Raw genomic sequence first — 13,982 nt, forward strand, 5'->3', positions numbered from 1 at the left:
TGTTTACGGAGGTCACGGTCCATCATCAAAGGCCCTACCCACCCCAGCCACAGTCTGTTCGCCCTCCTGCCATTTGGGAGACGCTACAGATGCATTCGCACCCGTACGACCAGATTTAGGAACAGCTTCTTTCCCAGGGCTGTCATCCTACTGAACTCCACAAATAAACTCTAAAGCCTGCACATCTGCCAATGCACTTTATTATGGTTATGCTTATGTTAATGTATTACAAGCCAAATGTGTGTTGAATGTTTAAATGTCTTAATCTAAATGTACACTCTTGGGAGCCGCAAGCCTACATTTCGTTGTACTGCACTTGTGCACTAACAATGACAATAAAAGTTGATTTGATTTGATTTGATTTGATTTGATTTGATTTGATTTGATTTGATTTGATTTATGGTGGAGATATTAAATAAGGAGCGGATAATGCGCTGAGCTACCACCAGAAATACAAGGATCATCCCACCAGTGTGGGAGGAAATTTTGAGAGGAAAAACAAGGAATAGAAGTGTTCACTCAATGGAAAAATGCTGAAGGGTGTGGATGAAGAGAGAGATCTTGTGGTTCAAATAACATTATTTCCTGGAAGTGTGACTGCAAGTACATAAAGCCATAGTGAAGGTCAACAGCATATTTGGTTTTATAAATAATGATATGAGTAGAAGAGTAAAGAAGTACTGTGGGCCGTTTTGTATGCTCAATTAGAGAAAGGACATTAAGGCCACAGAGGTCATACAGCGTAGCTTCATCAAGATAATGCCAGGGATGAGAAACCATAGTTATGACAAGAAACTTGAGACACTACAATTATTTCCACTGGAGCAGAGGAGGTTTAAAAGGATTTAATAGACATTTTTTAAATTATGAAGGATTTTGATCAAGTGAGTAGGGTAAGTCTTTATTCTCTGGTCGGGGAGTTGATGATGAGGGTTTATCAATTTAAAATTGCCACCAAGAAAGTGAGGAGACAGTTTGGGAGAAATTTTCATGCAGTGAATTGTTGGCGCATACCACTTTGCCATGTGGACTGATTAAGGATACACCATTGGATCTTTTAAGGTAAAATTCAATAAATATTTGAAGCAGAGGAAGATACGGGGCTATGGAGAAAGTGGGACAGTGGGATTAGTTTTGGTTTGCTATAACAAAGAGCTGGCCCAGACATTATGGGCTGAATGGCCTCCTTTTGTACTGCAAACATCTATGATTCTACAATGCATTTGAGGATCTTAGAGAAGAAAAGAAGCATAAAGATAAGGTAGAAGTTGGAGAGGACAGCTTGATCTAAGAGGAGGGGGTGATGATGGCAGTTTTTGAAAGAAAAGGGACTGTACTTGAGCAAAGAGAGTCAACAACAATGTCGGCTAGCATGGGGGTCAGAGGTTGGGTGGGGGGAGAACTGACAGGTCAGGAAATTGCTCTCGGGAGACGATGGCTTATAGAGTGCAGAGAGAGATGGAAGAGGGACTGCTTCATGACTGAGGATTGGAGCTAGAATGAGATGAGTAGTGGGTGGGGGGGAGGGTGGGTAAGGAAGGGGAGATAGTGGCAGAGACAGCTGCAGAGATGAGGTAGATTTTCATCGTCATCACTAGAGTAGTAATCTGACGAGTGGATTGAAAATCGGGTGGATTCTATAAAAGATGGGTGACCTGCTCCACCAAGCAGGCAGCGAAGATGAAAATCTATCCTATGATCTCAAAGAAATTCATGATTTCTTTGCACATAGTACTGGTGCTGGATGGCCATGAGAAAGAAATGGTTAGCCATAACTTTACTGATACAGTACTAGCAAAGCACTCATGGTGACTCTTTTATAACAGCACCACGATACCAAGTACAGGAAACTCTTTTTTAGCCAGCACCGACGGGACCGGCATGTTGCCGGTTGATCAAAAAGTCCGGATTACAGAGAGGTATACTTACCAAGGTACGAGAGCCCTGTACACGGCCACAGGTGCAGGAGCCCCGGTTACACGGCCACTAATATATAGTAAAACTTACCTGAACCTACTCCTAAATTTTGCCAGTTAAGAGAGGTTTCCGGATATGTAGGTGCCGGTTAAAAGAGAGTTTCCTAATGCACAATATTATGTGTTGATGTCTTCATAGCCTTTGCCTCACAGATGTCAAGGGGCTGCTCTGAGGAAAGCACAAGTGCTGCTCATGTGGAGCCATGATTAATTTGGCTTGTTCTTAAAATATACAAAATCTAGTTAAGCTGGAGTTGAAATCTATTTTACCCTTTATTTATGAAGTGTTGTAAATGGGCATGTTAGAGTCTAATTGCTGTTGCTAAGGTTAAGTTTATCTGTTTAAAGAAAACGTCATTAAGCAGCAATCTGACCTCTTCAGCTGGGACTGTTCATTGGTCTCCTGATGCTCTAGATTGGCAGCTGCTCGTAGATCTCTGGCTCTTTACCTTTGGGAGAGGCCAGAAGAAACCAGCAGGAAATGGCTGGTTTTAATTCTCTCTTTTAACAAAAAAAACCATGTTCTTTGTTGACTGGTGATTTCCCTAGCTGCTTACAGGTTAAGAGGCGAGACTGCTACCATTGAGTCACGGTTGCTGAGGAGCTGCATTGTACGTCAACAAGTTCAACAGGAATTATCATGATGATACATAAAAGACAGGGAATATTGTTCTTAGGTGAGAAATCAAACCAAGGTGAAGGCCGACACTACCACGATTGAAAAGAGTAAAACAGAAGATGAGGTGATCAGGGAAGTAGTGATCAGGTGATACCAAGCTTGGTTTAAAAGCTTAAAGATTGTTGAAGAAAAGAAGGACTGAGGGAGGTAAGAATTCCCACAGTTTTGAGATCCTGGGAAAGAATGAGTTTGAGTAAAAGAAAGTGCAGTGAGTCCTGATTTCAAAACAGTGAGACTGAAGAGAGAGTGGATAGGAATGTATTATATTTTTATGACACTCTCCAAAACAGGAATCAAGCCATCCAATTATTTAACCCAAACTGAGACCTTCTGTGAGTCTTATTTGAAATAAAACAAAATTTCATCTTGAATAGAAAAGATAATTGCAGTAGTTTGGTTCTGGCGCAGGGTTCAATGCAAGGAAAAGATCAGATTGAATCAAACGCTCCGATTGATCCACTCACTCTCAGCAGTGTGTCACACTGATAGGGATTTTAATCCTTTGCAATGTGACAGTACCAAACTCTTTGTTGAAGCATGACATCGAGCGATGTAATTAATGCTAGCTCGTGGCTACAGTTAAAATCTAATCACTGTATTTTTAGTTAATGGGAAACATCATGCTGGTGGGCTAATGTCACACCAGCATGCCTGAACAATATTCCAGAGGCATCTCAAACAAGATTACCAAAACAGGAGCCTTCAGCCCTTAATTTAACACCATGGGCCCAATTGTCAGAGATTCACCTGTGAAAACCCACTTATATGTGTTCTGTTCATTTTCAGCTCAGTTGTTGTTTTTGGAATATTTATTTTTAAATGTTTAATTGAAGGAGTAAAAGTGCAGATGGTATGAGTCCATCATTTGTGTTGGTCCCATTGCCAGCAGGGAAAGTGAACAGAGTACGTAACTTGATGTAAAAAAAAGACTTGCATTTATATTGCACCTGTTCAATGTCTCAACCAAAAGATGGCGCATCCGACAGTGCAGCATTCCCTCAGCACTGCACTAGAGTGTCAGCTTAGGTTTTTTGCTCAACTCGCTGAACTGGGACTTGAACCCAGAACCTTCTGACACAGAGTCAAGAGTGCTACCACTGATCAATCAATAAAACTACCAAATCACAAAGACTTATGCTTGGCAACTTGAGAGCAGATTTTGGCATTTCTGACAGTAAATGTGCTTACAGGACTCCCTGTATGACTCAACAGGTTTAACCTAGTGATTATGCGAGCCATACAAAATAGGAGGCTTCAGGTTCAATCCCCAGCCTGTGCTGAAGTAGCTGAGATCAACCAGGTGGTAATCAGATAGCACTCGGGGGCCGTTAGCCAGATTGCCCACTGTTGATTGTAATCCCCCACCCCCCTTGCTGGAAGTGAACACAAAATGGATGCTGGGCGAGGAAAGGGTTGGGACCAGGTTGGGGCGGTCCTCCCCTTTCCCCAGATTGAATACTCTGCTGACAATTCACCGTCAATGTTCACACATGAATTGTGGCCACTTGGGTGAGATACTGGAAGCCACTGAACCATATCTCAGCAAGGAATCAAGAAATGGAGGAGAGAAGATAAATTGGCAGAGAAAAAAAAGGAAAATATTTTTACACAGTCCTCATATTTTCCCTTATTTTCCAAGTCCTTCCAGTTCACGCACTAGCTAACATGGCATGCGAGTAACTATCTCCCAAGGATCCGTCAATGTTAAAAGAAAGGACATGCATTTATACAGCACCTCATCACATCTTTCAGGGATCTCTCAAGGCACTTCATATACAAAAAGATTACTATGAAGTGCAGTGACTGAAGCCGTGTAGGTAAACATGACAGATATTTAGCACACAGTAAGGTTCCCCCAAACAGTTATGAGATGAATGGACAGTTAATCTGATTTTAGTGTTGCTGGTTAAACTCACTGCTGGGAAGTGCAGTTCAGGTTTGCTCTTTGAATTCCTTGCCCTTATCTGTGGAGAAGTATCTTCGGATAAAATTAGGTTTGAATGCATGAACCCATCCTACCACTTTGTGAAACGTTACATTCGGACAGTAACATAATGGGCCATTTGTCTTTCATTTTCAATTTTCCTCCTGTTTTGAAGGTGCTGGCGTATCGATCATGGGCACTCGCAACCTTTCTGTAGCTTTCCAAAGTGGCCATCGTTGATGGGTGCATCAAGACTGAGTGTTAAAAGGTTATTTAACCACATGGCTGATCTTGTAAAACAACTGGTTTCTTTTCAATTTTATTCGATGCAGTTCCACTCACACATGCACACTTATCTGGGTGCTTCAGATGACACTGTAGGGTGGATTTTCCACAGTCGCGCTCACCAGTGTACAACTCTCCATCCCAGGAGGGAAAATTCCTAAAATCTATGGCCAAAACCAGAAAGTGTTTAATTCTTCAGAACAGACATTCCTTACCTCAATGGGCACAAAACCATGGAAATAATATTGGAACAGGCCTATCAAGCCTGCTATATCTTTATATCCATTTCAGGACCAACAATGCATAGTTACATTCCCTTACTGATTGCTTCTGTCCTCAACTGACATTCACACACAGGCTCAATGGATAACAATCCTGAATGGGGAAATTCAGCTAGGGATAGAGTCAGACTCCCTGGATGAGATTTGCCAACACCAGCACAGACGAAGGATCAAACCTGGGATCTCTGTGGTCCCAGTGCCTTTACTCACTGAGCCGTTGGCTGTGTTTAGTGAAATGATTTTTAAACTTCATTTCATTCCTGCACAATTCATGCACTTGCTTGAAAATGGGAGGATAGGCTGCAACTTCACTGTAAATAGCACAAAGAATAATTTCTATGCCAGCTTATCACCCCAGCATGAAACCAGTGCACAAGCAGTGGAGCATTTATAATTTGAATATTCATAAACACCACACGACAAAATCTCCTCCTTGCAACTAGAGATTCAAACAGTTCGTAGCCCAACATTTTACTAAAAATAGATCATCTTGTGTTGAGCTTACAGATCATTCATTATCTCTAAGAGTAAATACTGGTATAACAAAGAGGCTATAAAAGTAACTGCTATTAACTATTAATATTCTTATTTTCAAACACTATGATCATGGCTGTATTATATATAGATAGAAACTCCAGGCAGCTTATAAAAGTCCATTTGGACTCGCAACTCTCAGATTCCGAAACGGGACAAGGTTTTGTTAGATTTTTCATTGATGAAGCTTCACAGAACGCTTTGAAAAACACAAGAATTAATACATTTAGAACTTTAATTCCTGGCACAGAGACAACAGCTCCAAGCTGATTTCTCTAACCATAGTTAATTATCAACCTCATTGGAGATACACACACACGATCACTAAAGGAAGAAAAAAAGGAAGAAAGGAAAAGGAAAGACAGATTATGAAGTGGAATTAACCGCAGAGGGAATCCATGCCTGCCAGGCCTCATTTTGCTTTGGTTGAATTCCCAATCCTTCAGTGCACTGATGGAATTACATCTTCAACTCATGGGAGGTAATCTGGCAGAGAGGGATGCCTGCCCGTTCTTGATCCCAGCCAATTTTTAATCGATTGAAATCAATACAATGAATATCAAACGGGTTTGATCGTCATGGGAAACCACTCCGCTAAGATGACCGCTCATCTGGTCAAGATGAAAATGTTCGCCCATGGAATTAATAGCAGCTCACTTTGGATATTGATTCACCTATTAAGCAACTTATTTAAAATTCAAATATATCTTGCACGGTGAATCAAATCTTCAGGTGTGAAATATTTTATTGCTGAATTCGATTCCCCTACCCCCTGTAAAATCACAAAAGGTGTTCATTGAATTTGACCAGAAATCTGTCAGGATGGGGAAATTTAATCACCACACACTCAATTATCACCTTGAACGTAGTTTAGCAGTTGTGAACATGTGTCATTCTCCTCTGGTGAGCAGCAATTGTAAAGAACTGTGAACGTCTCCACTGAAAGGTTGCTGCATCCCAGTCACTGGTGAGGTGTTGGTTAGGTTTGCTTGGGTTTGGCACATAGCAAAAGATATATTAATGGACTATTGTGAAGAGGAAATTTAATTTCTATCAGGCAATTCTTCACCAAGCCCAGCCTCAGCCCCCATGAGGTTTTACTCTGAGCTTGCATGCAGATAAGCATGCAGGTGCAGCAGATGGTTAAGAAAGCAAATGGTATGTTGGCCTTCGTAGCGAGAGGATTCGAGTACAGGAACAAGGATGTCTTGCTGCAGTTGTACAGGGCCTTGGTGAGACCACATCTTGAGTATTGTGTGCAGTTTTGGTCGCCTTATCTGAGGAAAGATGCTCTTGCCATGGAAGGAGTGCAGCGAAGATTCACCAGGCTGATACCTGGGATGGCAGGAATGACGTATGAGGAGAGATTGGGTCGATTGGGCTTGTACTCGCTGGAGTTCAGAAGAATGAGAGGGGATCTCATTGAAACTTATAGGCCTAGAAATTCAGTTGCGTGCGCCAGCCGTTAGCGCCTTAAGAGGAGTAGACTTTGAGCGCTAGGCACTTAGCGGCCGGGCACAGCGCGATCTGCGCCCAACTTCAGTAGACATTTAGCGCCAGCGCAAAGTGTTTGCGCGCGCTCAGCTGCGCACGCAGCTTATGACGTCATTTCATCGTGCAACGCCCTTTGTGCGCCCCAAACCGGAACTTCAGTCGCGCCCGCCCAATGTGGGCGTGGCGGTGCTAAGAACTGTGAAGTGGAACGCAGCAGAGGCCCTGCGGGCCTCGGGGAGCGCTAATTAAAGGGCACTTACACTGAACTATAAAGGCCAGCCATTTTGCTGCAATGACTTTTGTGCAACGGATTTCTGGACAGAGACCAAGGAAGAGACCTTACTGATTTGGCCCAACATAGGAGAGGTATTTTTGGCTTCTGGCCAGAGCTTGGCAATTTGCCTCATTGTGATTTCATTGTTTGCTGGGGGCTGCATGGGGTGCCAACCCTCAGTTCCAGCATTATGTGCGAAGGGCTCGCAGATGCTGTGTGAGAGGGGCAGCCATGCCTAGACGCAGAGGGGGCATCAGGCGTCGGCAACGTAGGCCTTACCCACTCAGGGAATACTGCCAGCAGGTGTCCTATCTCACCATGACTGCCGCGCAGTGTGTTAAGAGGCTGCGCTTCAGAAGGGAGGTGGTTGCAGAGATCTGCCAGCTGCTTCACAGGGATCTGCGTCCACAGCTAATGTGCAGGACGTCTCTGTCGGTGGAAGTGAAGGTCACGGTGGCTCTGAACTTTTATGCAAGCGGCTCCTTCCAAGCCGCTGCTGGGGACATAGCTAACATATCCCAGTTCGCCGTGCATCGCTGCATCCGGCAGGTCACCGATGCCCTTTTCACAAGGAGACACCAATTCATCTCCTTCCCCATGACCCTGGAGAGGCAGGAGCAGCGTGCAGTCGGATTTGCGAGGATCGCGGACTTCCCCATGGTGCAGGGCGCCATTGACTGCACGCATGTGGCTTTGCGGGCACCTATCGACAATGCCGAGGATTACCACAACCGGAAGGGCTACCATTCCCTCAATGTACAGCTGGTGTGTGACAACAGGCAGCGCATCCTAGCTGTCAATGCCCGCTTTCCAGGCAGCAGCCACGATGCATTTATCCTGCGCCAGACTACTGTGGCTGACATGTTCCAGGCACAGCCTCCCCCAAGAGGATGGCTTATCGGGGACAAAGACTATCCTTTGTGTACATGGCTCATGACCCCGCTCTGCGCGCCCAGGACCCCTGCTGAGGAGGCATACAACGAAAGCCATCAAGCCACAAGGAACATCATAGGGCAAACGATTGGCGTCCTCAAGCAACGGTTCCGCTGCCTGGATCGTTCTGGCGGATCTCTGCAGTATTCGCCGGATAGAGTCTCCCAGTTCATCATCGTTTGCTGCATGCTGCACAACCTGGCTATCCGCAGGACTCAGGCACTGCCACCTCACGTTGGACCACCACCTCAGGAGGACGAGCAGGAGGACCATGAGGAGGAGGAGGAGGAGGAGGAGGAGGAGGAGGAGTACCAGCCCAGGAGGGAGCCACAAGGTCCAAGGGCCGTCCGTCGGCGGCTTATTGAACGACACTTCTAGGCCCCCTGTCAGGGAATGGCTTGTGGCAATGAAGGGACATGAATGCAGCCGCTCCGCAAGCCCTCAGCCGGTTAACGCAACAACCACTTCAAACATCAAACATGGACAAGCTGAATAAAGAAAAAGCTTTATTGAACAAACTCAGGGCCCTTCCCACATGAAACCCAAAAACAGACAACACCCCCAAAAAACAGTCAAACACATGACTCACTCCCACAACCTGGGGAGGAATAACAAAACTTTTCCATCCAAATGGCCTTCATCCTCGGCCTTACCAAAACAACCCCCCCCATAGACAACACAACCACCCCCATATAAAAACACATTTGGCAACACCCTCTACTTTTTGTGCCGAGAGGGCGAGCCCTTGTCCAGCCTTTTCCGGCCCCTGGCCAACCTGCTGCTCCGCCTCAACCTGGGCCCTGTGGGTGCTGCAAGGCTGGGGGAAGGCTCCTGAGGGGCACATGGCGTGACGGCAGATGCCCTTGGGGGTCGGCCTAGACGAGCTCTGGCCCTCGAGGGGCCGGCTGCTGACTGCTGCAGCCGTGGCTGGGCAGCATCAGTCTCTCCAGCAGCTCGTGGCAGCTTCACTGGGGGAGTGGCAGTGGCAGCTGCAGCAATGGGGGCAAGCTGGCTGATGCCAGGCGCTCGCTGCTCGCCTGAGACACTGGCACTCGGCCGGGCTGGCACTGCAGCAAGCGCAGCAATCTGCTGAAAGCCAGACCGCTGTGCTGCTGCAGCGCGGCGGGTGCCCTGGCGATGCCTGGCTGACACAGCGAGTATGGCAGCAGTGAGTGCCCGTACTGCCCTGGTCTGTGCCCGCATCAGACCAGCCAGTGACTGCACGGCACCACTGATCAACTGGCCACTCGCTGCCTGTGCTGCCCTGAAGTCGTCCCGACTCGCGTCCTGTGCTGCCCTGAATTCGGCCCGACTCGCGTCCTGTGCTGCCCTGAATTGTTCGAAACCCCTGGCCTGTGCTGCCCCGAGTTGCTCGAAACCCCTGGCCTGTGAGGCCCCGAAATCGGACACACTATGAGCCAGGGACTCGATGGCCTCAGGCAACCGTGCCACAACCCCCATGAACTCGGTGTGCCGGCGATCCGAGTCCGCGGACATTTGATCGAGGAGGCGCACCTCCTGGGCGAGGACCGTCTCCAGACTGGAGGCCGGACTCTCCCTCTGGGGAGAAGGCCGCCGAGCTGCCCGACCCTTCCTGCGTGGCTGGACGCCACTGGGCCCAGCAACTACACTCCCCTGCAACACTTCCCCCCTCTGGGGAGAAGGCCGCCGAGCTGCCCGACCCTTCCCGCGTGGCTGGACGCCACTGGGCACAGCAACTACACTCCCCTGCAACACGTCCCCCCTCTGGGGAGAAGGCCGCCGAGCTGCCCGACCCTTCCCGCGTGGCTGGACGCCACTGGGCACAGGAGCTACACTCCTCTGCAACACTTCCCCCTGGCTCTCCTTCAGGGCAGACGTGTCCCCTCCATTGCCATCCCCTGGCGCGGATGAGGGTTCCCCCGATGGGCCGCCTTCCTCTTGCTCCTCCTCGTCCTCCTCTTCCGAGGGGCTGTCACTGGCAGCTTCAGGGACCTCCTCCTCACCAGCTGAAAGCAGGAAGGCACAAGAGTAGCTTAAGAGTGAGGACAGGGCGTCAGCAAGGGAGGCATGAATGGTGGCATTCAGCGCATTGGTCGGACAGTGGCAAAGGATGTAGATCTGAAGCGCAAGGGGAACGAGAGAGGTCCAAAAGGTGATGTCCTTACCATTGGGGCCCTGCACAGGGTCGGCATCTCCACATGCAACGGGGCCAATCAGCCGGCCACCCATGAGTCGACCCACGCGCTCCTCCAGGTCACTGAGCTGCTGGAACTGGGGACGGCCTCCCCCGGTGTCAGTCCGGCTCTTCAGATTCTAGGCCAGCTTGGCCTGCAAGAGAAAGGACGGCCTCTAAGTACAGTGTGGTGCCCTGTTGTTGTGTGCACTGCCTCCCATGGTCGAATAGCTTGGCCAGTGTGGTGCCCTGTTGCTGTATGCACTGCCTCCCATGGTCGAATAGCTTGGCCAGTGTGGTGCCCTGTTGCTGTATGCACTGCCTCCCATGGTCGAATAGCTTGGCCAGTGTGGTGCCCTGTTGCTGTATGCACTGCCTCCCATGGTTGAATAGCTTGGCCAGTGTGGTGCCCTGTTGCTGTATGCACTGCCTCCCATGGTCGAATAGCTTGGCCAGTGTGGTGCCCTGTTGCTGTATGCACTGCCTCCCATGGTCGAATAGCTTGGCCAGTGTGTAAAGTGCAGAAAGTGCAATTGATGTTCATGCCAGTGCCATAGCTGCTGGATGTGGGCTGGCCATTAGGGCTTTGAGGTCCCTTTGCCCATAATGTGAGGTGCACATGCAAGGATGAGGAGGACACTGGAAAGGGTACTCACCCTGACAATCCGAGTGAGGTCGTTAAACTTTTTCCGGCATTGGACACCAGTCCTGGGGACATCGCAGGTGGCTGTGACCCTCTGGGCGATATCCCTCCAGGCTCTCCTGTACACCCTGGTGGCAGGCTTCTTGCCACTGTCCGGGAACAAGATATGGCATCTCCTCTCCAAAGCCCTAACCAGCACCTTTAAATCATGGGCAGAGAAGCGCTGCGCTCGCTCACGGGCCCTCTGCATCCTTCCTGGCGCTATTTCTCTCCAGCAGCAGTGTTTAGGCCTAGCTGGAGGGCTGCAGTATCCAGGGCTTAGCAGCAGACCAAGTCGACCCTTCCCCCTTTAAGAGCTGGCCGGCACCAGGGTGTCTGCTGTCAATCAAGAAATTACCGCACCTGCGCTGCGCCCGGCCTCGGCTGTATCACTCTGCACCGTCGGCTTAGCGCCTAAAGATAGCCGTGCATCGCCAGTTTTAGCACTCGAGCAAACTCCTTGGCCAAAGCTACTGAATATCAGCGAAGTGGCCTCCACTTTGCGCCGGGCGCAAACTTTGGCGGCCGCCCGACTTTACCGCCCCAAAAGTGGCTATACTGAATTTCTAGGCCATAAAATTCTAACAGGACGAGACAGACTAGATGCAGGAAGAGTGTTCCCGATGGTGGGGGAGTCCAGAACCAGGGGTCACAGTCTAAGGATAAGGGGTAAGCCATTTAGGACAGAGATGAGGAGGAATTTCTTCACCCAGAGAGTGGTGAACCTGTGGAATTCTCTACCAAAGAAGGCAGTCGAGGTCAATTCATTAAATATATTCAAGAAGGAGTTGGATATATTTCTTTAGGCTAAAGGGATCAAGGGATATGGAGAGAAGGCACGGACAGGGTACTGAAATTGCATGATCAGCCATGATCTCATTGAATGGTGGAGCAGGCTCAAGGGGCCGAATGGCCTACTCCTGCTCCTATCTTCTATGTTTCTATGGTTCAGTCTATAGATCCTGGAGCACTCTTCATTACTCAAACTTTTAAAACTTAAGTTACCTCACTCTTTAGGTCCCAGTGGGACAGAGACCTCAAATTCTCAGCAAAGACCGGCAATCAATTGCCAGGCAACGGCAGTGACACCATTTTACAAGTCGAAATGTGTCAAATAATTGCTAACTTCACCTGATCAGATTGCAATTCCCAATCTTCCCAAATCATATGGGACGTTATAGTCCCTCAGGCTAAGGCATGTATGTATAATATAATCAATACAATATGATCAAACATGACATAAATAATTATAGAATTATGGAGATCAGTGACAATAAGGTTCCGAGTGCTCTCCACACATATTATTAGTAACAACGTAATTTATTATAACTAACAGTTCTCCCATGGTGTCGCTGATGGTGAATCAGAAGATACACAATTTTATACTACGCACTACCGATGATTGCTTGAACAGGTGTTTTTATTACAAAGCATTCTGGGAGTGTTAAGGGTCATTTCAGGTTCAAATTATGTGATTATGTCCACATTTTCATGGAAATTGTAAATCAGTGGCCTCAGTTGTTATTTATGTCTAATTGTGTAATGGTTTTTACGTCTAACTTTTTTTTTTAGAGTCCAGAGAAAAATGGCAGGTAAGATGCTCCAGTTGGCAAGCAGGTAACAAGGATAGAGAAGGAGAGTTTAAGTGCTTGTTAGAAGCATGATCTATGTGTGTGGGAGAAGGGTGGTGTAATGATCAGTAACCTGTCATTCTGGAATGGTACACTAGGTGGTGCTGTATGTATATAAGAGTGGGCTACCCACGATGCAGGAGGCTACCCACAAGGCAGCAATCAAGATGGAGGCCTCTACAGATACTGTACCTAGTCCACATGTGCTCAATAATGTGTCTAGCAAAAGTTAGCTGTTCTTAATAAAAACGACAAGTTATTAATGAACATAACATGGCACCAGGATTGGTAAGATCTGCTGAATATTGTGCAATGCGACATGGAGAATTTGAAGCCACCAGAGCATTTGAAACTCACAGGAAATGTCGACTACAATTGGCAGACTTTTAAACAACAATTCGAACTCTACATTGCTGCCATCGGGTACAGTACGAAGCCAGGCGCAAGGAAAATAGCGTTGCTGCTCACGGTTGCAGGCCCACAGGCGATAGAGGTATTTAATACATTTGTATCTAATCCAGAGGAGAACAGAGAAAAATAAGACGATGTGCTAAAGAAGTTTGATACACATTGTTCTCCCAAAAATAATGAAACCTATGAGAGGTACATCTTCCGTTCTCGGACACAGCAGCAAAATGAGACTTTTGATAGCTTTTTGACTGATCTGAAACTGAAAGCACAGACATGTAATTTCTCTAAGCTGAAAGCATCCATGATTCGTGACCAGATTGTATTTGGTATTCATGATAAAAAAGTCAGGGAACGTCTGTTGAGAGAAACCGAACTAACATTGGAAATTGCTGTGAAAATATGCCAAGCTAGCGAGCTAGCTCAAAAGCATGCCAAGACTTTCAGTGAAATCAATGATGATGCGATTGCAGTAAGTGCTGCTGTCGGTGCTGTGTCCTACAAGGGGAAGAAACATGGGCAGAACAGAAGTGAAAAGCAATCGGAGGAAGGAATTTTTAATTGTAAATGCTGTGGTTACAAGCACCAGTTAAAACAATGTCCAGCGTTTGGAAAAATGTGCACAAAATGTCATGGAAAGAATCACTGTGCCAAACAATGCTTTTCAAAAGTAAAAACTAAGAAAGGGCAACGAGTTAATGTAATTGAGGACACTGATTTAAGTGA

Source organism: Somniosus microcephalus, chromosome 23 (genome assembly GCF_052327205.1).
Source record: "Somniosus microcephalus isolate GS21.2 chromosome 23, FLI_Smic_1.0, whole genome shotgun sequence".
NCBI lineage: Eukaryota > Metazoa > Chordata > Chondrichthyes > Squaliformes > Somniosidae > Somniosus > Somniosus microcephalus.